Consider the following 24,670-nt stretch of genomic DNA (forward strand, 5'->3'; position numbering starts at 1 on the left):
AAGGGCCATTGGGAATGAAATGTCTAGATGGAACAGCACCTTGAAAAGCAATGCAGGGGAGAGACAGCCTGCCCTCTGTCAGCAGATTAGATAAGAATGTATTGCATATGGTACATAGTAATAGGCTTGGAGCCAGGGGCGTAACTAGACACCTCAGGGCCCGGGTGCGAGAATCTGTTAACACATCCATCCAGTAAATGCTGGAACCTAGGCATGATGGGACTGTGATTGCTGTTAGCAATCACACTCCTATTATGCCAAGTCAGCCAATACACGCTGGTACAGGGTGGCTGTAAGTGATGTGCAGACCCCATACTGCTGGCAGCATCAATACACAAGGGGGGCAGCTAGCCAGGTTTCAGCATGTACTGGCTGACTTGGCATGATAGGAGTGTGATTGCTAACAGCAATCACAGTCCCATCATGCCTAGGTTCCAGCACTTACACATCCATCCAGTAAATGCTGGAACCTAGGCATTATGGGACTGTGATTGCTGTTAGCAATCACACTCCTATCATGCCAAGTCAGCCAGTACATGCTGGAACAGGGTGGCTGTAAGTGCAGACCCCATACTGCTGGCAGCATCACTACACAAGGGGGGCAGCTGGCCAGGTTTCAGCATGTACTGGCTGACTTGGCATGATAGGAGTGTGATTGCTAACAGCAATCACAGTCCCATCATGCCTAGGTTCCAGCACTTACACATCCATGCTATCACACACACACACACACACACACACACACACTCATTTATTCATATAACCATTCATTCACAGATTCATTCCCTCAATCACACACACTCATTCAAACACCCTCCCCACCCCCTTACCTGCACTGCAGCTCCTCGATGCCGCTCACAGAGTTCAGCAGGGGGCGCGGCCTCCCTCTGCCTTCTCTGCTAAAGCACAGAGGAAGTAGGATGTCACGTGAACTCCGCTTCCTCTGTGCAGCCCAGAAGACCCTCCCACAAGTAAGTAGCAGGGCTTGAGGTGCGGCTCGCGTAAGATCGGTTGCCCTGGCTGCACCCAGTCTCCCACTCTGCCTTATACCCCCTATATGCCACTCTGTCCCCCAGATATGCCTTACACCCCCCTATATGTCACTCTGCCCCATACATGCATTATAACCAACCCAGATATACCTTAAACCCACTATATGCCACTCTGCCCTCAGGCCGCCTACTTTGCCTATAGGTGGCGCCGGCCCTGAGTGTATGTGTATGTATGCGCAGGAATGTAAGGGCAGTGTATGTGTAGGATATGGGTGTGTAATGGTACTGTATGTGTATATGTGTTTGTATAAGCAGGCTTGTGTTAGGCTGCTTAGGCAGTGAATGTGTATGTGTATGGACAGGCAAATGTAAGGGCGGTTTATGTATATATATATATATATATATATATATTTACTCACAGGGTCCATTGCACACCATTCCAAATATTCCAAGCCCGGTGCTAGTAACCAGCAGTTTCCATGTAAAACACTTTCAAAAAGATGGTCAGCACTCCAGGTCTTTAAATAGACAATTTCATTTTATTCAAAGTCAAGTCGACGTTTCAGTCATTACTGACTGTATGTCCTGATGAAAGTCAGTAATGACTGAAACGTCGACTTGACTTTGAATAAAATGAAATTGTCTATTTAAAGACCTGGAGTGCTGACCATCTTTTTGAAAGTGTTTTATATATATATATATATATATATATGGGCAGGCAAATGTAAGGGCAGTGAGTGTGTATGTGTGCGAGCAAGCGTGTGTAAGGGAAGTATATGTGTATATGTATGGGCAGGCATGCATAAAGGCAGTGTATGGTACATGTATATATGTACAGTATGTGTATATATAGGTGTGAGGCTGTACCCTTACCACAAGATGAACAGGAACAGGGTAGCTTGCAAAATTTGATCCTGCCCCATGTGACTGTAATTCTAGTGATGCCACTGGATCCTAGAAAAGAAGAGGTTTGATATTAGGTATGTATTATTGAACATGTATTTTTATTCATAATTATTCTATTTTTATTTTTTAATATTCATATTAAATGATAGCTTATATCTCTCCATCGGGGGGGGGGGGGTAAATATATAAACTGTGTGGATACAATAAATAGCAAAAATGGAAATTGCGATTGAACAAGGTAAAAAAAATGGCAAAAAAAGCTTTGAACAGTAGGGTGGGAAAACCCTTTTCATGAAGGTCATAAATAGCAGCAACGTTGGTTAAGTTGAAACATTCAACTTTTTTGTGAGTTTCAGTGAGTTTGTGTACGTAGCTTAGTGCTGGGTGTAAACATTCTGTAACTCACCATGACATCATAGTGTCATAAGCTTCTGCTGTCATTGCATTTGCTACTTGATTATTGTGAGAGGGAGCTGCTGCGGTGATAAACTTGATTAGCTGTGGAAGCTTTTCCCCAGTACGATGGATTATATAGATCCTGAGTGCTTATCAGTTATTGATCCTGCTTGGGAGGTGCTGGACCCAAACCCCAACCTCCAGGAATTGTTCATGTCATTTAATGGCATGTTTTTCCAGGGACAGTTGAAGGGGGTGGAAGTAAAATGGAGCCGCAGGATGATACTAAACAGCGGGATTTGTTACTACAAGGAAAATGAAGACGTGTGCACTATATATATCAGCAAGCCACTATTGAGTTTGAGATCAAGGAGAGATCTTGTTGAGGTCCTTCTCCATGAAATGATTCATGCTTTCCTGTTTGTAACACGCCAATACAGAGATGATGGAGCCCACGGACCAGAGTTCTGCAAACACATGGAGCGCATAAATAACATCACTGGCGCCAACATTTCCATCTACCACAATTTCCATGCAGAGGTTGCTGAATGCAGAAAACACTGGTGGCTCTGTAATGGTCCCTGCAGAGCTTGGGGGCCAAAGTTTGGCTTCATAATGCGGGCAATAAATCGGGCACCCTCTGCTCGGGAACGTTGGTGGTCACACCATCAGCTTACCTGTGGGGGGACTTTTATTAAAGTGAATGGGCCTGAAAACTACATTCAAAAAGGGAAGAAGAGGAGTTTCAGTTCACCAACCGCCACCCCAAATGACAACAGTGACCATCAACTGCCTAGCAAGAGGGCCAGAATGGACAAATAATTCATTGATATGTTATAACATCTATACATACTGATCAGCACATGGTTCTTGTGCTACTTTGTTACTTGGAGTTCTACTAGTTCCTGATTGTATTATATACCAATTAAATTGTTTAAACCCAAGTGAACATTTCTATTGAATTCCTTACTATACATATATATAAGTGCATAATTTCTGATAAAGACAGGCATCTTTTGGGCTACATTCATCCCCACCAAACATTCTCAGCGCTAAAGAAAGATGAACAGGCGGTATTGGGTCAATTTAGGTCCAAAAGAGGGACCCTTGGGAGGTATGATTTATGTGATACGTTATTTGGCATTAACCATTACATTTCCCAAATTACACAACATTTTATTTTCAGTTCTGCAAGGGAAACATCTATCTGACAAAATTACATGTAGCTGCTGAAGTGAGTTTGGTGGTGACGGGTTGCTCGGTAGAGAGCAAGAAGTGGCTGAAGGGAATTAAATTAACTTGGCAGACATCGTATGGCTTCCAGTACGTTGGACAAACACGTCAATCAATAACCTGCTTTATAATAACGTCAGAATTTCCTATCGTACGATTAATTTAAGATGTGTTTGGAGTTGCCATTGAGTCTCCACATACCTCTAAATCATTCTGGATCCTAAATAGAATATTAAATAGTCTCCGGACCCCGGCTTCTTAGTAACTCTTATAAAGCTTTAGTTAAGTCATTACGTTTCTTGTAGCTTTCCCTTCCTGCTTACCAGGCATGAGGTGGTAACCTCTTTTGTTGGCTGAATTGCATTTTAGGTATGTATTTCCCTAAAAGACATGTTTGTTTTATGATTATATGTAAAAATCCTTGAATCTTCAATAAAGAAATTAAGTTGGAATAAAAAAGGTTTAGACAATATATATGTATACACACACGCGCACACACACACATATATATCTGTACTGGGGGGGGCATAAGGGGTGCTGGAAAGTTTTAGTGGAGGAGTGTAAGGATGAACTAAGGGGAGTTAGTGTAAAAATAGGGCAGAGGGAGAGGCCTAGGAGGCCATCAACATTTGTACCTATATTTGTACAATGTGACATTCAGAGCCGGCCTTAAGTGTTCTGGTGCCCTGTGCGGACTACTCCTCTGGCGCCCCCTTCTCACTACCCCCCTGCCCCTTCTCACTACCTCGCCCCCCTCTGCCACTTCTCACTACCTCGCCCCCCCCTCACTACCCCCCTCTGCCACTTCTCACTACCTCGCCCCCCATCACGACCTCTCCCCCCTGCCCATTCTCACTACCCCCTCTGCCCCTTCTCTACTCCCGCTCCCTACTTCTCATTATCCTCACTTACCTTGTTGCCGGAGTCCTGCGGTGGGAGCGTAGACATCCGTCTTCCCGCTGTGTCGCAGTACCGGCATTTCATGTTGAGGGGTGCCGAGCGGCTGCTGAAAACTTCACGAGCAACCACTCGTCGCCCCTGCCCGGGACTTAATTTAAAGCATGGGGTTTTTTTTGTTTTTTTTTAAACTTTAACATGATGGATGTTAAATAAAGTTTCAAAAAAATAAACAATGTTTTAATTTAAGTCCCGGGCAGGCGCCCCTGCTGCCATGGCGCCCCGTACTTGTCATGTACTTTTTAAACATACCTGAAATAGTACATGAAATACTGACAAATGCATTTGTTTTATCCAGGCACAAATCTTGTTGTCTTTTTGCCTTTGTTTGAGACCCAGGGCCATTCAGAGTCTTCCCTTACAAACGTTTGTACGACACAAATTTATAAATTGTTTTCACGTCTTTCTCATATTTTAGATGACATATTCCTTTGCAATATTATAAAAGAATAACACACACAAAAAGAATAAGACTACTAAAAGTTTATTATTAAATCAAATACAATATGTGGACAGAAGCAAAAAGTAGACATTTACCTCAAAGGAGGTCAGATATAGGGCTACCTCTGGACTCACGAAGAGTCTTTCTTCAGCTCGCAGGAGAGAAAAAACCTCATTGGAGGAAATCTCTGGGGGACCATGGATGAAAGAACCGCCCTTCCCTCTGGGCATTAAGAGGTTAATATGAAACCTAACTGTGCTTTTCTACACTGCACCTTTTACTGTAGACTATTCAATATTCCTACATTCACTATATGTTTCTTAGCCCAGTAAAACACAAAGTTAACATGAAATTAAAAAGGAACGACCGCCTTGTAGATGTTTCTCCTTCAGATATCTCAACTGGAACCCTGACAAACTGCCAGGTAGCCAGCGAACTTGATATCTCTAGGTTCTCTTGTCGGAAGTCCTCGACTGCCTTGTTGTAGATGTTACTCCTTCCTCGTTCTGTAGCAGCAGCAATCTTCAGATATCTCAATTGGATACCTGACAAACTGCCAGGTAGTCAGCGAACCTGATATCTCTAGGTTCACAACGTAACTGTTAATATATGGGAATGGAACCCTACATATAGGCAGCTTCTATTGTGACATCACAATGTCAACAACAGTGTCTATGACATCATTTCCTGTTCTTACACTCTAAAAGGCAAAAACCTTGCAAATTACTGAGCCCTTACATTAACCTGTGTACATTAACTAGGACACTAGCCCTAAACTGATCATACTAGCTAAAAGGCTGTTTAACTGTTAAAACAATAATTCAGAGGTCCACAGTTTACAACATAAATAGACACTTTATTTGTTGGTTTTAATAAAAGATGAAAATACATAATTAAAACGTAACTTTTAATTTAACACTAAAATGAAAGAGCACCAAAAAAAGAAAGAAATGTAAAGTGTATATAACACATCACTCAATCAAACTTGGGCAGAGGAGGAGCATGTACTGGGAATAGAAGATTCTCACATTGTCCCTGTAAGCTTGCGAGTGGGGCTCTCTCCCCCTAATGAATCGGTTTATCTTAGTCTGTCAAATTCTAGTCTTGTAATACCTTTGAATATAGTTCCTACCCCGCCTGCCTTAACAGTAATGAGATCTGATGCAGTGTCAAAAGCTCAGTTGCGGTGTAATAAAGTGATCGTGAACTCTAGTGAGGTGTTTTATTCCTTGCTTTAGTATTCAACCTCTTCATCGGGGGAACCCGCATTTCTGAGTTGAGGAAATTTAAATAACCTGCCTAAAAGCTCGTCAACTCAGAAATGCGGGTTATTTAAATTTCCTCAACTCAATAGCAGTTGAGGCTCAACCAATCAGCAAAGAATGCAGGTTATTTCAATTTCCTCAACTGCTATTGAGAAGCACACGCCATTCTGCTACCACCCCTACAGAGAGATCAACACTCATCTCTGGAGTCTATTGAGGAGGTAGGACGGAATATGGTTAAAAAAAGATTAATATGGAATATAGGGCTGCAACGACTAATCGATAATGAAAATCATTGCCAACTAATTTTCATTATCGATTAGTTGAATAGATTTTTATCAATTATAAAATTAGGGTTTTTTCAGAGCAAATGCTCTGAAAAATCTCCCTCGTTTTATAATCCGTTTGATTCAGTGTGACTCACAGCAGCAGTTACTACTTACAGTCCCTCCCTGCAGTCACTCTGACCCCGCCCATTTCCTTATAGCAACTCTGTATAAAATTTATATTTGGGCTGCTGAAAGTTAGGGGAGGTGGGGATTAATGTAGGGTCAGTTATGGTTAATGTAAGGTCAGTTATGGTTAATGGGGTGTTTAGGGTTAATTTAGGGTCAGTTATGGTTAATGGGGTGTTTAGGGTTAATTTAGGGTCAGTTATGGTTCATGGGGTGTTTAGGGTTAACTTAGGGGCAGTTATGGTTGATGGGGTCGTTAGGGTTAATTTAAGGGCAATTATTGTTGATGGGGTCATTAGGGTTAATTTAGGGGCAGTTATGGCTGATGGGGTCGTTAGGGTTAATTTAGGATCTGTTATGGTTGATGGGGTCGTTAGGGTTAATTTAGGAGTACTTATGGTTAATGGGGTCTTTAGAGTTAATTTAGGAGCAGTTATGTTTAATGGGGTCTTAAGGGTTAATTTAATGCTGAGGACTGAGGGTTAAATTAATTTAATAAGGTTAACTTAAGGTGCAGTTAGAGATAAAAGAGGCAAACTAAAGGGAATCTAAATCCTGGGGCAGTGGAGATTATTAATGTATTTATTTATAAAAGTATTGTGTCAGTGTGCTGGGGGTATGAGGCATATAGGGTATATAAGGCATATGTGGGATGCAGTGTGACATATCTGGGGGTATATGGCATATGTGGGAGGCAGTGTGGCAAGCCTGGGCTCAAATGTACATAACGGGGGGGGGGGCAGATTGGGAAATAAAAACAAGAAATGCATTTTTTATCAATGTTATTATTTTTTCAAATCTCTGTTTATTGAAAAAGATATTGTACAGTGGTATATTAGGCATTACAAGAGAACCATATACTTCAGGCATAAGACAGAAACATTCTGCGACGTGAGATACATACGTCAGAACAAATAGTACAGAGAATGGCATTATAGTCTAAGATGAAGGGACAATACCACAGCACATAGCAGTATAAAGGTTATCGTCTGGAGAACGGTCGAGAAGTGACACGTAAGTTGAACGTAACCGTATAAAACAGAGACGGGTGAATGGATGGTGCGCCGTCTAGAACCATCATAGAAAGAGGTTTGGTATTATAAAAAATGAAACAAACAGCCTAAAGTGTATGTGTAAGAAAGTAAGCAGAGGCCAAAAACCTAGTTAACAAGCACCAGGTCAGGACGGGGCCCAATATAGCCACCTAGGACAGCGTGAAAAGAGAGAGAGGTCAGAAACTCCCCACAAGGCAACCGTTTCAATCCATTTTTGTACCCCAGGCCCCTGGAAGTCATAACCAAGTCCTCCATCTAGCATATGAAATTGACCTTCCTGAGTCAATTGCTTCCACAACCGCGGGATAATAGCTTTGGCAGCATTGATTAAGTGAATTGATAACGAACTCTTATAGGAACCCACACTAGAGGCAGTATGATGAAGCAACATTGTCTCAGGAGAGGCCTGGAAGTCAGGGTTGTCCACCGCTTAAACGACCGCGGTCACAGCAGACCACGGAGGTTGTATAAGGGGGCATTCCCACCAGAGATGGATGTAAGAGCCTATGTCGATTCCGCATCTCCAACATTGTGGGGGGATATGTGGGAGGAAGTGGTGGAGATCTGCAGGTACCTTGTATCATGTTGTCAGTAGCTTATATGCAGATTCCTGCATTTTGCTCTAGGTGGTGCCCTTATGTATGAGTGAAATCATTTTGTCCCAGTCATCTGGTTCAAATGTGCGGTTCTGCCGTTTGTTTTTAACATCCTGTTTGTTTATTAAATTATTTTAAGTAAATAAAAAATTTTCATTTAATCGATTAATGGAAAAAATAATCGGCCAACTAATCGATTATGAAAATAATCGTTAGTTGCAGCCCTAATGGAATAATACATTTGCTCTAAATACTTGCTCACAACATCCAATACCTGTTCATACAGCACAAGTTATTAATCATGAGTAACTCTCATAAAGGGAAAAGAGCCTTCCTTGGATTAGTTTGACCCAGAATAGGCAACACTTGGTATGTCGCCAATTAAGCAGAGGTGTATCAACCAGTTGTGACCCAGGCCGGAAGCACCCCCAGACTCTCCCTCCACAACCGCCCTGCCTTACTGCAGAGCTGGCCCAGACTGACCATCTGACACAACGGGCTTACTTCTGCCCGGCCATTCAACTCGGACAAAATTTGGGGGCACTAAAGGGGGAGGTCCCTGACACCTTCTGGACTCCTGGACTTAGGGTGACAAAAATCCTAGTTTTTATGCTTTAACAGACTTGTAATATTGCAACATTGATATGATTGTCATGTTTCACTCCTCTAATTCACCAAATGTTGCTTTTCAAATCCTGTATGTCGGACCCTTTTTTGGTGAAGATAATCAAAATGTGTTGGTTTTTTTTTCCCTGTAACTATTGCCCCAGCCCTAGCGGCTTTAATGAGGATAATCCAGACTTGAAGTGTTGTAAAGTGATCCGATGACGGGAATGGTGGTGTAGTACATCAGTAGATGTAACGTAGTAGACCAGGTAGACAGTGCATTGTCTTTGCCATGCAGGCTGTATGTACAGTATGTTTCAAATCCTTAAACCGGAATTTCCAAAAGTAAGGCTGAGTACATGTGGCCACATACAGCCTGAGTATAAACATGTACAGCATGCCGCACCTACATCATTTGCTGGGCATTGGCTCCACTGAACAAAACCTATAGAAAACATGTATCTTATTTTAAAACATGAGTATGTTTATTTAACATGTATACACTAGTACATCATTTATATAAGGGCCATTGGGAATGAAATGTCTAGATGGAACAGCACCTTGAAAAGCAATGCAGGGGAGAGACAGCCTGCCCTCTGTCAGCAGATTAGATAAGAATGTATTGCATATGGTACATAGTAATAGGCTTGGAGCCAGGGGCGTAACTAGACGCCTCAGGGCCCGGGTGCGAGAATCTGTTAACACATCCATCCAGTAAATGCTGGAACCTAGGCATGATGGGACTGTGATTGCTGTTAGCAATCACACTCCTATTATGCCAAGTCAGCCAATACACGCTGGTACAGGGTGGCTGTAAGTGATGTGCAGACCCCATACTGCTGGCAGCATCAATACACAAGGGGGGCAGCTAGCCAGGTTTCAGCATGTACTGGCTGACTTGGCATGATAGGAGTGTGATTGCTAACAGCAATCACAGTCCCATCATGCCTAGGTTCCAGCACTTACACATCCATCCAGTAAATGCTGGAACCTAGGCATTATGGGACTGTGATTGCTGTTAGCAATCACACTCCTATCATGCCAAGTCAGCCAGTACATGCTGGAACAGGGTGGCTGTAAGTGCAGACCCCATACTGCTGGCAGCATCACTACACAAGGGGGGCAGCTGGCCAGGTTTCAGCATGTACTGGCTGACTTGGCATGATAGGAGTGTGATTGCTAACAGCAATCACAGTCCCATCATGCCTAGGTTCCAGCACTTACACATCCATGCTATCACACACACACACACACACACTCATTTATTCATATAACCATTCATTCACAGATTCATTCCCTCAATCACACACACTCATTCAAACACCCTCCCCACCCCCTTACCTGCACTGCAGCTCCTCGATGCCGCTCACAGAGTTCAGCAGGGGGCGCGGCCTCCCTCTGCCTTCTCTGCTAAAGCACAGAGGAAGTAGGATGTCACGTGAACTCCGCTTCCTCTGTGCAGCCCAGAAGACCCTCCCACAAGTAAGTAGCAGGGCTTGAGGTGCGGCTCGCGTAAGATCGGTTGCCCTGGCTGCACCCAGTCTCCCACTCTGCCTTATACCCCCTATATGCCACTCTGTCCCCCAGATATGCCTTACACCCCCCTATATGTCACTCTGCCCCATACATGCATTATAACCAACCCAGATATACCTTAAACCCACTATATGCCACTCTGCCCTCAGGCCGCCTACTTTGCCTATAGGTGGCGCCGGCCCTGAGTGTATGTGTATGTATGCGCAGGAATGTAAGGGCAGTGTATGTGTAGGATATGGGTGTGTAATGGTACTGTATGTGTATATGTGTTTGTATAAGCAGGCTTGTGTTAGGCTGCTCAGGCAGTGAATGTGTATGTGTATGGACAGGCAAATGTAAGGGCGGTTTATGTATATATATATATATATATATATATATATATATATATTTACTCACAGGGTCCATTGCACACCATTCCAAATATTCCAAGCCCGGTGCTAGTAACCAGCAGTTTCCATGTAAAACACTTTCAAAAAGATGGTCAGCACTCCAGGTCTTTAAATAGACAATTTCATTTTATTCAAAGTCAAGTCGACGTTTCAGTCATTACTGACTGTATGTCCTGATGAAAGTCAGTAATGACTGAAACGTCGACTTGACTTTGAATAAAATGAAATTGTCTATTTAAAGACCTGGAGTGCTGACCATCTTTTTGAAAGTGTTTTATATATATATATATATATATGGGCAGGCAAATGTAAGGGCAGTGAGTGTGTATGTGTGCGAGCAAGCGTGTGTAAGGGAAGTATATGTGTATATGTATGGGCAGGCATGCATAAAGGCAGTGTATGGTACATGTATATATGTACAGTATGTGTATATATAGGTGTGAGGCTGTACCCTTACCACAAGATGAACAGGAACAGGGTAGCTTGCAAAATTTTATCCTGCCCCATGTGACTGTAATTCTAGTGATGCCACTGGATCCTAGAAAAGAAGAGGTTTGATATTAGGTATGTATTATTGAACATGTATTTTTATTCATAATTATTCTATTTTTATTTTTTAATATTCATATTAAATGATAGCTTATATCTCTCCATCGGGGGGGGGGGGGGGGGGGTAAATATATAAACTGTGTGGATACAATAAATAGCAAAAATGGAAATTGCGATTGAACAAGGTAAAAAAAATGGCAAAAAAAGCTTTGAACAGTAGGGTGGGAAAACCCTTTTCATGAAGGTCATAAATAGCAGCAACGTTGGTTAAGTTGAAACATTCAACTTTTTTGTGAGTTTCAGTGAGTTTGTGTACGTAGCTTAGTGCTGGGTGTAAACATTCTGTAACTCACCATGACATCATAGTGTCATAAGCTTCTGCTGTCATTGCATTTGCTACTTGATTATTGTGAGAGGGAGCTGCTGCGGTGATAAACTTGATTAGCTGTGGAAGCTTTTCCCCAGTACGATGGATTATATAGATCCTGAGTGCTTATCAGTTATTGATCCTGCTTGGGAGGTGCTGGACCCAAACCCCAACCTCCAGGAATTGTTCATGTCATTTAATGGCATGTTTTTCCAGGGACAGTTGAAGGGGGTGGAAGTAAAATGGAGCCGCAGGATGATACTAAACAGCGGGATTTGTTACTACAAGGAAAATGAAGACGTGTGCACTATATATATCAGCAAGCCACTATTGAGTTTGAGATCAAGGAGAGATCTTGTTGAGGTCCTTCTCCATGAAATGATTCATGCTTTCCTGTTTGTAACACGCCAATACAGAGATGATGGAGCCCACGGACCAGAGTTCTGCAAACACATGGAGCGCATAAATAACATCACTGGCGCCAACATTTCCATCTACCACAATTTCCATGCAGAGGTTGCTGAATGCAGAAAACACTGGTGGCTCTGTAATGGTCCCTGCAGAGCTTGGGGGCCAAAGTTTGGCTTCATAATGCGGGCAATAAATCGGGCACCCTCTGCTCGGGAACGTTGGTGGTCACACCATCAGCTTACCTGTGGGGGGACTTTTATTAAAGTGAATGGGCCTGAAAACTACATTCAAAAAGGGAAGAAGAGGAGTTTCAGTTCACCAACCGCCACCCCAAATGACAACAGTGACCATCAACTGCCTAGCAAGAGGGCCAGAATGGACAAATAATTCATTGATATGTTATAACATCTATACATACTGATCAGCACATGGTTCTTGTGCTACTTTGTTACTTGGAGTTCTACTAGTTCCTGATTGTATTATATACCAATTAAATTGTTTAAACCCAAGTGAACATTTCTATTGAATTCCTTACTATACATATATATAAGTGCATAATTTCTGATAAAGACAGGCATCTTTTGGGCTACATTCATCCCCACCAAACATTCTCAGCGCTAAAGAAAGATGAACAGGCGGTATTGGGTCAATTTAGGTCCAAAAGAGGGACCCTTGGGAGGTATGATTTATGTGATACGTTATTTGGCATTAACCATTACATTTCCCAAATTACACAACATTTTATTTTCAGTTCTGCAAGGGAAACATCTATCTGACAAAATTACATGTAGCTGCTGAAGTGAGTTTGGTGGTGACGGGTTGCTCGGTAGAGAGCAAGAAGTGGCTGAAGGGAATTAAATTAACTTGGCAGACATCGTATGGCTTCCAGTACGTTGGACAAACACGTCAATCAATAACCTGCTTTATAATCGTCAGAATTTCCTATCGTACGATTAATTTAAGATGTGTTTGGAGTTGCCATTGAGTCTCCACATACCTCTAAATCATTCTGGATCCTAAATAGAATATTAAATAGTCTCCGGACCCCGGCTTCTTAGTAACTCTTATAAAGCTTTAGTTAAGTCAGTACGTTTCTTGTAGCTTTCCCTTCCTGCTTACCAGGCATGAGGTGGTAACCTCTTTTGTTGGCTGAATTGCATTTTAGGTATGTATTTCCCTAAAAGACCATGTTTGTTTTATGATTATATGTAAAAATCCTTGAATCTTCAATAAAGAAATTAAGATTGGAATAAAAAAGGTTTAGACAATATATATGTATACACACACGCGCACACACACACATATATATCTGTACTGGGGGGGCATAAGGGGTGCTGGAAAGTTTTAGTGGAGGAGTGTAAGGATGAACTAAGGGGAGTTAGTGTAAAAATAGGGCAGAGGGAGAGGCCTAGGAGGCCATCAACATTTGTACCTATATTTGTACAATGTGACATTCAGAGCCGGCCTTAAGTGTCTGGTGCCCTGTGCGGACTACTCCTCTGGCGCCCCCTTCTCACTACCCCCCTGCCCCTTCTCACTACCTCGCCCCCCTCTGCCACTTCTCACTACCTCGCCCCCCCCTCACTACCCCCCTCTGCCACTTCTCACTACCTCGCCCCCCCTCACGACCTCTCCCCCCTGCCCATTCTCACTACCCCCTCTGCCCCTTCTCTACTCCCGCTCCCTACTTCTCATTATCCTCACTTACCTTGTTGCCGGAGTCCTGCGGTGGGAGCGTAGACATCCGTCTTCCCCGCTGTGTCGCAGTACCGGCAATTTCATGTTGAGGGGTGCCGAGCGGCTGCTGAAAACTTCACGAGCAACCACGCGTCGCCCCTGCCCGGGACTTAATTTAAAGCATGGGGTTTGTTGTGTTTTTTTTTTAAACTTTAACATGATGGATGTTAAATAAGTTTAAAAAAAATAAACGATGTTTTAATTTAAGTCCCGGGCAGGCGCCCCTGCTGCCATTGGCGCCCGTACTTGTCATGTACTTTTTAAACATACCTGAAATAGAGTACATGAAATACTGACAAATGCATTTGTTTTATCCAGGCACAAATCTTGTTGTCTTTTTGCCTTTGTTTGAGACCCAGGGCCATTCAGAGTCTTCCCTTACAAACGTTTGTACGACACAAATTTATAAATTGTTTTCACGTCTTTCTCATATTTTAGATGACATATTCCTTTGCAATATTATAAAAGAATAACACACACAAAAAGAATAAGACTACTAAAAGTTTATTATTAAATCAAATACAATATGTGGACAGAAGCAAAAAGTACACATTTACCTCAAAGGAGGTCAGATATAGGGCTACCTCTGGACTCACGAAGAGTCTTTCTTCAGCTCGCAGGAGAGAAAAAACCTCATTGGAGGAAATCTCTGGGGGACCATGGATGAAAGAACCGCCCTTCCCTCTGGGCATTAAGAGGTTAATATGAAACCTAACTGTGCTTTTCTACACTGCACCTTTTACTGTAGACTATTCAATATTCCTACATTCACTATATGTTTCTTAGCCCAGTAAAACACAAAGTTAACATGAAATTAAAAAGGAACGACCGCCTTGTAGATGTTTCTCCTTCAGATATCTCAACTGGAACCCTGACAAACTGCCAGGTAGCCAGCGAACTTGATATCTCTAGGTTCTCTTGTCGGAAGTCCTCGACTGCCTTGTTGTAGATGTTACTCCTTCCTCGTTCTGTAGCAGCAGCAATCTTCAGATATCTCAATTGGATACCTGACAAACTGCCAGGTAGTCAGCGAACCTGATATCTCTAGGTTCACAACGTAACTGTTAATATATGGGAATGGAACCCTACATATAGGCAGCTTCTATTGTGACATCACAATGTCAACAACAGTGTCTATGACATCATTTCCTGTTCTTACACTCTAAAAGGCAAAAACCTTGCAAATTACTGAGCCCTTACATTAACCTGTGTACATTAACTAGGACACTAGCCCTAAACTGATCATACTAGCTAAAAGGCTGTTTAACTGTTAAAACAATAATTCAGAGGTCCACAGTTTACAACATAAATAGACACTTTATTTGTTGGTTTTAATAAAAGATGAAAATACATAATTAAAACGTAACTTTTAATTTAACACTAAAATGAAAGAGCACCAAAAAAAGAAAGAAATGTAAAGTGTATATAACACATCACTCAATCAAACTTGGGCAGAGGAGGAGCATGTACTGGGAATAGAAGATTCTCACATTGTCCCTGTAAGCTTGCGAGTGGGGCTCTCTCCCCCTAATGAATCGGTTTATCTTAGTCTGTCAAATTCTAGTCTTGTAATACCTTTGAATATAGTTCCTACCCCGCCTGCCTTAACAGTAATGAGATCTGATGCAGTGTCAAAAGCTCAGTTGCGGTGTAATAAAGTGATCGTGAACTCTAGTGAGGTGTTTTATTCCTTGCTTTAGTATTCAACCTCTTCATCGGGGGAACCCGCATTTCTGAGTTGAGGAAATTTAAATAACCTGCCTAAAAGCTCGTCAACTCAGAAATGCGGGTTATTTAAATTTCCTCAACTCAATAGCAGTTGAGGCTCAACCAATCAGCAAAGAATGCAGGTTATTTCAATTTCCTCAACTGCTATTGAGAAGCACACGCCATTCTGCTACCACCCCTACAGAGAGATCAACACTCATCTCTGGAGTCTATTGAGGAGGTAGGACGGAATATGGTTAAAAAAAGATTAATATGGAATATAGGGCTGCAACGACTAATCGATAATGAAAATCATTGCCAACTAATTTTCATTATCGATTAGTTGAATAGATTTTTATCAATTATAAAATTAGGGTTTTTTCAGAGCAAATGCTCTGAAAAATCTCCCTCGTTTTATAATCCGTTTGATTCAGTGTGACTCACAGCAGCAGTTACTACTTACAGTCCCTCCCTGCAGTCACTCTGACCCCGCCCATTTCCTTATAGCAACTCTGTATAAAATTTATATTTGGGCTGCTGAAAGTTAGGGGAGGTGGGGATTAATGTAGGGTCAGTTATGGTTAATGTAAGGTCAGTTATGGTTAATGGGGTGTTTAGGGTTAATTTAGGGTCAGTTATGGTTAATGGGGTGTTTAGGGTTAATTTAGGGTCAGTTATGGTTCATGGGGTGTTTAGGGTTAACTTAGGGGCAGTTATGGTTGATGGGGTCGTTAGGGTTAATTTAAGGGCAATTATTGTTGATGGGGTCATTAGGGTTAATTTAGGGGCAGTTATGGCTGATGGGGTCGTTAGGGTTAATTTAGGATCTGTTATGGTTGATGGGGTCGTTAGGGTTAATTTAGGAGTACTTATGGTTAATGGGGTCTTTAGAGTTAATTTAGGAGCAGTTATGTTTAATGGGGTCTTAAGGGTTAATTTAATGCTGAGGACTGAGGGTTAAATTAATTTAATAAGGTTAACTTAAGGTGCAGTTAGAGATAAAAGAGGCAAACTAAAGGGAATCTAAATCCTGGGGCAGTGGAGATTATTAATGTATTTATTTGTAAAAGTATTGTGTCAGTGTGCTGGGGTATGAGGCATATAGGGTATATAAGGCATATGTGGGATGCAGTGTGACATATCTGGGGGTATATGGCATATGTGGGAGGCGGTGTGGCAAGCCTGGGATCAAATGTACATAACGGGGGGGGGCAGATTGGGAAATAAAAACAAGAAATGCATTTTTTATCAATGTTATTATTTTTTCAAATCTCTGTTTATTGAAAAAGATATTGTACAGTGGTATATTAGGCATTACAAGAGAACCATATACTTCAGGCATAAGACAGAAACATTCTGCGACGTGAGATACATACGTCAGAACAAATAGTACAGAGAATGGCATTATAGTCTAAGATGAAGGGACAATACCACAGCACATAGCAGTATAAAGGTTATCGTCTGGAGAACGGTCGAGAAGTGACACGTAAGTTGAACGTAACCGTATAAAACAGAGAAGGGTGAATGGATGGTGCGCCGTCTAGAACCATCATAGAAAGAGGTTTGGTATTATAAAAAATGAAACAAACAGCCTAAAGTGTATGTGTAAGAAAGTAAGCAGAGGCCAAAAACCTAGTTAACAAGCACCAGGTCAGGACGGGGCCCAATATAGCCACCTAGGACAGCGTGAAAAGAGAGAGAGGTCAGAAACTCCCCACAAGGCAACCGTTTCAATCCATTTTTGTACCCCAGGCCCCTGGAAGTCATAACCAAGTCCTCCATCTAGCATATGAAATTGACCTTCCTGAGTCAATTGCTTCCACAACCGCGGGATAATAGCTTTGGCAGCATTGATTAAGTGAATTGATAACGACCTCTTATAGGAACCCACACTAGAGGCAGTATGATGAAGCAACATTGTCTCAGGAGAGGCCTGGAAGTCAGGGTTGTCCACCGCTTAAACGACCGCGGTCACAGCAGACCACGGAGGTTGTATAAGGGGGCATTCCCACCAGAGATGGATGTAAGAGCCTATGTCGATTCCGCATCTCCAACATTGTGGGGGGATATGTGGGAGGAAGTGGTGGAGATCTGCAGGTACCTTGTATCATGTTGTCAGTAGCTTATATGCAGATTCCTGCATTTTGCTCTAGGTGGTGCCCTTATGTATGAGTGAAATCATTTTGTCCCAGTCATCTGGTTCAAATGTGCGGTTCTGCCGTTTGTTTTTAACATCCTGTTTGTTTATTAAATTATTTTAAGTAAATAAAAAATTTTCATTTAATCGATTAATGGAAAAAATAATCGGCCAACTAATCGATTATGAAAATAATCGTTAGTTGCAGCCCTAATGGAATAATACATTTGCTCTAAATACTTGCTCACAACATCCAATACCTGTTCATACAGCACAAGTTATTAATCATGAGTAACTCTCATAAAGGGAAAAGAGCCTTCCTTGGATTAGTTTGACCCAGAATAGGCAACACTTGGTATGTCGCCAATTAAGCAGAGGTGTATCAACCAGTTGTGACCCAGGCCGGAAGCACCCCCAGACTCTCCCTCCACAACCGCCCTGCCTTACTGCAGAGCTGGCCCAGACTGACCATCTGACACAACGGGCTTACTTCTGCCCGGCCATTCAACTCGGACAAAATTTGGGGGCACTAAAGGGGGAGGTCCCTGACACCTTCTGGACTCCTGGACTTAGGGTGACAAAAATCCTAGTTTTTATGCTTTAACAGACTTGTAATATTGCAACATTGATATGATTGTCATGTTTCACTCCTCTAATTCACCAAATGTTGCTTTTCAAATCCTGTATGTCGGACCCTTTTTTGGTGAAGATAATCAAAATGTGTTGGTTTTTTTTTCCCTGTAACTATTGCTTTTGGAAATGTGCCTATTTACTTAGAAGATAGAGAACAGTGACTTCTTCAACCACTTATCCTACCTTTATTGAGAATTATTTTTACTTTTAGTAAACTACAAAAAAATATAAAAGCCTCATTCCCAATGTTTTAGAAATTAGAATCTAAATCCACTGATTGAATTATTAAACCCCATCACTGGGTGGAAACATACAAAAATATCAAATATGACAATAAGAACTATAATGAAACCTAAATAATATTAACAAAAATAACTATAATAACTTATTTTTTATTAATAATTATTACTTGGGTTTCATTATAGTGCCTGTCATCATACTTGTGTGTTTACCCATCTAGGAAAAGAGGAGGAAAAGATGAATTAGTTACAGGTAAATCCCAGAAATGGGAATAAAATAAGATAGATACAGAACGTTCCTTTACCTGCAACATAATGTAAAATGCTACACACATTTGTATTGCAGATCACACCCGCCATGTATGTGTGGTGGGAAGAACAGATATACTCTAACTAAAGCCGTCATACAGTTGCAGATGTTGTAGAAAATGTTTATTGTAAGGTAATGGAGAAGCAACCCGGTGTAGAGAGGTGTGTTTGAAACTGACCAATTGGCTGCAAGTTGGTTGCCGACCAGAGGAAGGGGGGAGTTTTTAGGCTTGACCCATCAGCGAAGAATGCGGGTTCACCCGACAGAATATGGTTAACCTATTGTAGTTTGAGAGCAGTTAAAAACCCCAGCCCTAGCGGCTTTAATGAGGATAATCCAGACTTGAAGTGTTGTAAAGTGATCCGATGACGGGAATGGTGGTGTAGTACATCAGTAGATGTAACGTAGTAGACCAGGTAGACAGTGCATTGTCTTTGCCATGCAGGCTGTATGTACAGTATGTTTCAAATCCTTAAACCGGAATTTCCAAAAGTAAGGCTGAGTACATGTGGCCACATACAGCCTGAGTATAAACATGTACAGCATGCCGCACCTACATCATTTGCTGGGCATTGGCTCCACTGAACAAAACCTATAGAAAACATGTATCTTATTTTAAAACATGAATATGTTTATTTAACATGTATACACTAGTACATCATTTATATAAGGGCCATTGGGAATGAAATGTCTAGATGGAACAGCACCTTGAAAAGCAATGCAGGGGAGAGACAGCCTGCCCTCTGTCAGCAGATTAGATAAGAATGTATTGCATATGGTACATAGTAATAGGCTTGGAGCCAGGGGCGTAACTAGACGCCTCAGGGCCCGGGTGCGAGAATCTGTTAACACATCCATCCAGTAAATGCTGGAACCTAGGCATGATGGGACTGTGATTGCTGTTAGCAATCACACTCCTATTATGCCAAGTCAGCCAGTACATGCTGGAACAGGGTGGCTGTAAGTGCAGACCCCATACTGCTGGCAGCATCACTACACAAGGGGGGCAGCTGGCCAGGTTTCAGCATGTACTGGCTGACTTGGCATGATAGGAGTGTGATTGCTAACAGCAATCACAGTCCCATCATGCCTAGGTTCCAGCACTTACACATCCATGCTATCACACACACACACACACACACACACACACACACTCATTTATTCATATAACCATTCATTCACAGATTCATTCCCTCAATCACACACACTCATTCAAACACCCTCCCCACCCCCTTACCTGCACTGCAGCTCCTCGATGCCGCTCACAGAGTTCAGCAGGGGGCGCGGCCTCCCTCTGCCTTCTCTGCTAAAGCACAGAGGAAGTAGGATGTCACGTGAACTCCGCTTCCTCTGTGCAGCCCAGAAGACCCTCCCACAAGTAAGTAGCAGGGCTTGAGGTGCGGCTCGCGTAAGATCGGTTGCCCTGGCTGCACCCAGTCTCCCACTCTGCCTTATACCCCCTATATGCCACTCTGTCCCCCAGATATGCCTTACACCCCCCTATATGTCACTCTGCCCCATACATGCATTATAACCAACCCAGATATACCTTAAACCCACTATATGCCACTCCTATGCCTATAGGTGGCGCCGGCCCTGAGTGTATGTGTATGTATGCGCAGGAATGTAAGGGCAGTGTATGTGTAGGATATGGGTGTGTAATGGTACTGTATGTGTATATGTGTTTGTATAAGCAGGCTTGTGTTAGGCTGCTCAGGCAGTGAATGTGTATGTGTATGGACAGGCAAATGTAAGGGCGGTTTATGTATATATATATATATATATATATATATATATATATATATATATTTACTCACAGGGTCCATTGCACACCATTCCAAATATTCCAAGCCCGGTGCTAGTAACCAGCAGTTTCCATGTAAAACACTTTCAAAAAGATGGTCAGCACTCCAGGTCTTTAAATAGACAATTTCATTTTATTCAAAGTCAAGTCGACGTTTCAGTCATTACTGACTGTATGTCCTGATGAAAGTCAGTAATGACTGAAACGTCGACTTGACTTTGAATAAAATGAAATTGTCTATTTAAAGACCTGGAGTGCTGACCATCTTTTTGAAAGTGTTTTATATATATATATATATATATATGGGCAGGCAAATGTAAGGGCAGTGAGTGTGTATGTGTGCGAGCAAGCGTGTGTAAGGGAAGTATATGTGTATATGTATGGGCAGGCATGCATAAAGGCAGTGTATGGTACATGTATATATGTACAGTATGTGTATATATAGGTGTGAGGCTGTACCCTTACCACAAGATGAACAGGAACAGGGTAGCTTGCAAAATTTTATCCTGCCCCATGTGACTGTAATTCTAGTGATGCCACTGGATCCTAGAAAAGAAGAGGTTTGATATTAGGTATGTATTATTGAACATGTATTTTTATTCATAATTATTCTATTTTTATTTTTTAATATTCATATTAAATGATAGCTTATATCTCTCCATCGGGGGGGGGGGGGTAAATATATAAACTGTGTGGATACAATAAATAGCAAAAATGGAAATTGCGATTGAACAAGGTAAAAAAATGGCAAAAAAAGCTTTGAACAGTAGGGTGGGAAAACCCTTTTCATGAAGGTCATAAATAGCAGCAACGTTGGTTAAGTTGAAACATTCAACTTTTTTGTGAGTTTCAGTGAGTTTGTGTACGTAGCTTAGTGCTGGGTGTAAACATTCTGTAACTCACCATGACATCATAGTGTCATAAGCTTCTGCTGTCATTGCATTTGCTACTTGATTATTGTGAGAGGGAGCTGCTGCGGTGATAAACTTGATTAGCTGTGGAAGCTTTTCCCCAGTACGATGGATTATATAGATCCTGAGTGCTTATCAGTTATTGATCCTGCTTGGGAGGTGCTGGACCCAAACCCCAACCTCCAGGAATTGTTCATGTCATTTAATGGCATGTTTTTCCAGGGACAGTTGAAGGGGGTGGAAGTAAAATGGAGCCGCAGGATGATACTAAACAGCGGGATTTGTTACTACAAGGAAAATGAAGACGTGTGCACTATATATATCAGCAAGCCACTATTGAGTTTGAGATCAAGGAGAGATCTTGTTGAGGTCCTTCTCCATGAAATGATTCATGCTTTCCTGTTTGTAACACGCCAATACAGAGATGATGGAGCCCACGGACCAGAGTTCTGCAAACACATGGAGCGCATAAATAACATCACTGGCGCCAACATTTCCATCTACCACAATTTCCATGCAGAGGTTGCTGAATGCAGAAAACACTGGTGGCTCTGTAATGGTCCCTGCAGAGCTTGGGGGCCAAAGTTTGGCTTCATAATGCGGGCAATAAATCGGGCACCCTCTGCTCGGGAACGTTGGTGGTCACACCATCAGCTTACCTGTGGGGGGACTTTTATTAAAGTGAATGGGCCTGAAAACTACATTCAAAAAGGGAAGAAGAGGAGTTTCAGTTCACCAACCGCCACCCCAAATGACAACAGTGACCATCAACTGCCTAGCAAGAGGGCCAGAATGGACAAATAATTCATTGATATGTTATAACATCTATACATACTGATCAGCACATGGTTCTTGTGCTACTTTGTTACTTGGAGTTCTACTAGTTCCTGATTGTATTATATACCAATTAAATTGTTTAAACCCAAGTGAACATTTCTATTGAATTCCTTACTATACATATATATAAGTGCATAATTTCTGATAAAGACAGGCATCTTTTGGGCTACATTCATCCCCACCAAACATTCTCAGCGCTAAAGAAAGATGAACAGGCGGTATTGGGTCAATTTAGGTCCAAAAGAGGGACCCTTGGGAGGTATGATTTATGTGATACGTTATTTGGCATTAACCATTACATTTCCCAAATTACACAACATTTTATTTTCAGTTCTGCAAGGGAAACATCTATCTGACAAAATTACATGTAGCTGCTGAAGTGAGTTTGGTGGTGACGGGTTGCTCGGTAGAGAGCAAGAAGTGGCTGAAGGGAATTAAATTAACTTGGCAGACATCGTATGGCTTCCAGTACGTTGGACAAACACGTCAATCAATAACCTGCTTTATAATAACGTCAGAATTTCCTATCGTACGATTAATTTAAGATGTGTTTGGAGTTGCCATTGAGTCTCCACATACCTCTAAATCATTCTGGATCCTAAATAGAATATTAAATAGTCTCCGGACCCCGGCTTCTTAGTAACTCTTATAAAGCTTTAGTTAAGTCATTACGTTTCTTGTAGCTTTCCCTTCCTGCTTACCAGGCATGAGGTGGTAACCTCTTTTGTTGGCTGAATTGCATTTTAGGTATGTATTTCCCTAAAAGACATGTTTGTTTTATGATTATATGTAAAAATCCTTGAATCTTCAATAAAGAAATTAAGTTGGAATAAAAAAGGTTTAGACAATATATATGTATACACACACGCGCACACACACACATATATATCTGTACTGGGGGGGCATAAGGGGTGCTGGAAAGTTTTAGTGGAGGAGTGTAAGGATGAACTAAGGGGAGTTAGTGTAAAAATAGGGCAGAGGGAGAGGCCTAGGAGGCCATCAACATTTGTACCTATATTTGTACAATGTGACATTCAGAGCCGGCCTTAAGTGTTCTGGTGCCCTGTGCGGACTACTCCTCTGGCGCCCCCTTCTCACTACCCCCCTGCCCCTTCTCACTACCTCGCCCCCCTCTGCCACTTCTCACTACCTCGCCCCCCCCTCACTACCCCCCTCTGCCACTTCTCACTACCTCGCCCCCCCTCACGACCTCTCCCCCCTGCCCATTCTCACTACCCCCTCTGCCCCTTCTCTACTCCCGCTCCCTACTTCTCATTATCCTCACTTACCTTGTTGCCGGAGTCCTGCGGTGGGAGCGTAGACATCCGTCTTCCCGCTGTGTCGCAGTACCGGCATTTCATGTTGAGGGGTGCCGAGCGGCTGCTGAAAACTTCACGAGCAACCACTCGTCGCCCCTGCCCGGGACTTAATTTAAAGCATGGGGTTTGTTTGTTTTTTTTTTTAAACTTTAACATGATGGATGTTAAATAAAGTTTAAAAAAAATAAACGATGTTTTAATTTAAGTCCCGGGCAGGCGCCCCTGCTGCCATGGCGCCCCGTACTTGTCATGTACTTTTTAAACATACCTGAAATAGTACATGAAATACTGACAAATGCATTTGTTTTATCCAGGCACAAATCTTGTTGTCTTTTTGCCTTTGTTTGAGACCCAGGGCCATTCAGAGTCTTCCCTTACAAACGTTTGTACGACACAAATTTATAAATTGTTTTCACGTCTTTCTCATATTTTAGATGACATATTCCTTTGCAATATTATAAAAGAATAACACACACAAAAAGAATAAGACTACTAAAAGTTTATTATTAAATCAAATACAATATGTGGACAGAAGCAAAAAGTACACATTTACCTCAAAGGAGGTCAGATATAGGGCTACCTCTGGACTCACGAAGAGTCTTTCTTCAGCTCGCAGGAGAGAAAAAACCTCATTGGAGGAAATCTCTGGGGGACCATGGATGAAAGAACCGCCCTTCCCTCTGGGCATTAAGAGGTTAATATGAAACCTAACTGTGCTTTTCTACACTGCACCTTTTACTGTAGACTATTCAATATTCCTACATTCACTATATGTTTCTTAGCCCAGTAAAACACAAAGTTAACATGAAATTAAAAAGGAACGACCGCCTTGTAGATGTTTCTCCTTCAGATATCTCAACTGGAACCCTGACAAACTGCCA

The 24,670-nt window shown here is 42.0% G+C and overlaps 3 pseudogenes; all 3 read left to right on the plus strand.

Annotated features, from left to right (window-relative positions):
• Nucleotides 1-2,420: 2,420 nt before the first annotated feature.
• Nucleotides 2,421-3,116, plus strand: LOC149283277 (DNA-dependent metalloprotease SPRTN pseudogene; annotated as a pseudogene).
• An 8,730-nt stretch (nucleotides 3,117-11,846) lies between these two features.
• On the plus strand, nucleotides 11,847-12,542 carry LOC149283278 (DNA-dependent metalloprotease SPRTN pseudogene; annotated as a pseudogene).
• A 9,199-nt stretch (nucleotides 12,543-21,741) lies between these two features.
• On the plus strand, nucleotides 21,742-22,437 carry LOC149283279 (DNA-dependent metalloprotease SPRTN pseudogene; annotated as a pseudogene).
• The last annotated feature ends 2,233 nt before the right edge of the window (nucleotides 22,438-24,670 follow it).

Source organism: Sceloporus occidentalis, unplaced genomic scaffold (assembly GCF_023333645.1).
Source record: "Sceloporus occidentalis isolate IW3139 unplaced genomic scaffold, rSceOcc1.0.p SCAF_107, whole genome shotgun sequence".
NCBI classification, from domain to species: domain Eukaryota; kingdom Metazoa; phylum Chordata; class Lepidosauria; order Squamata; family Phrynosomatidae; genus Sceloporus; species Sceloporus occidentalis.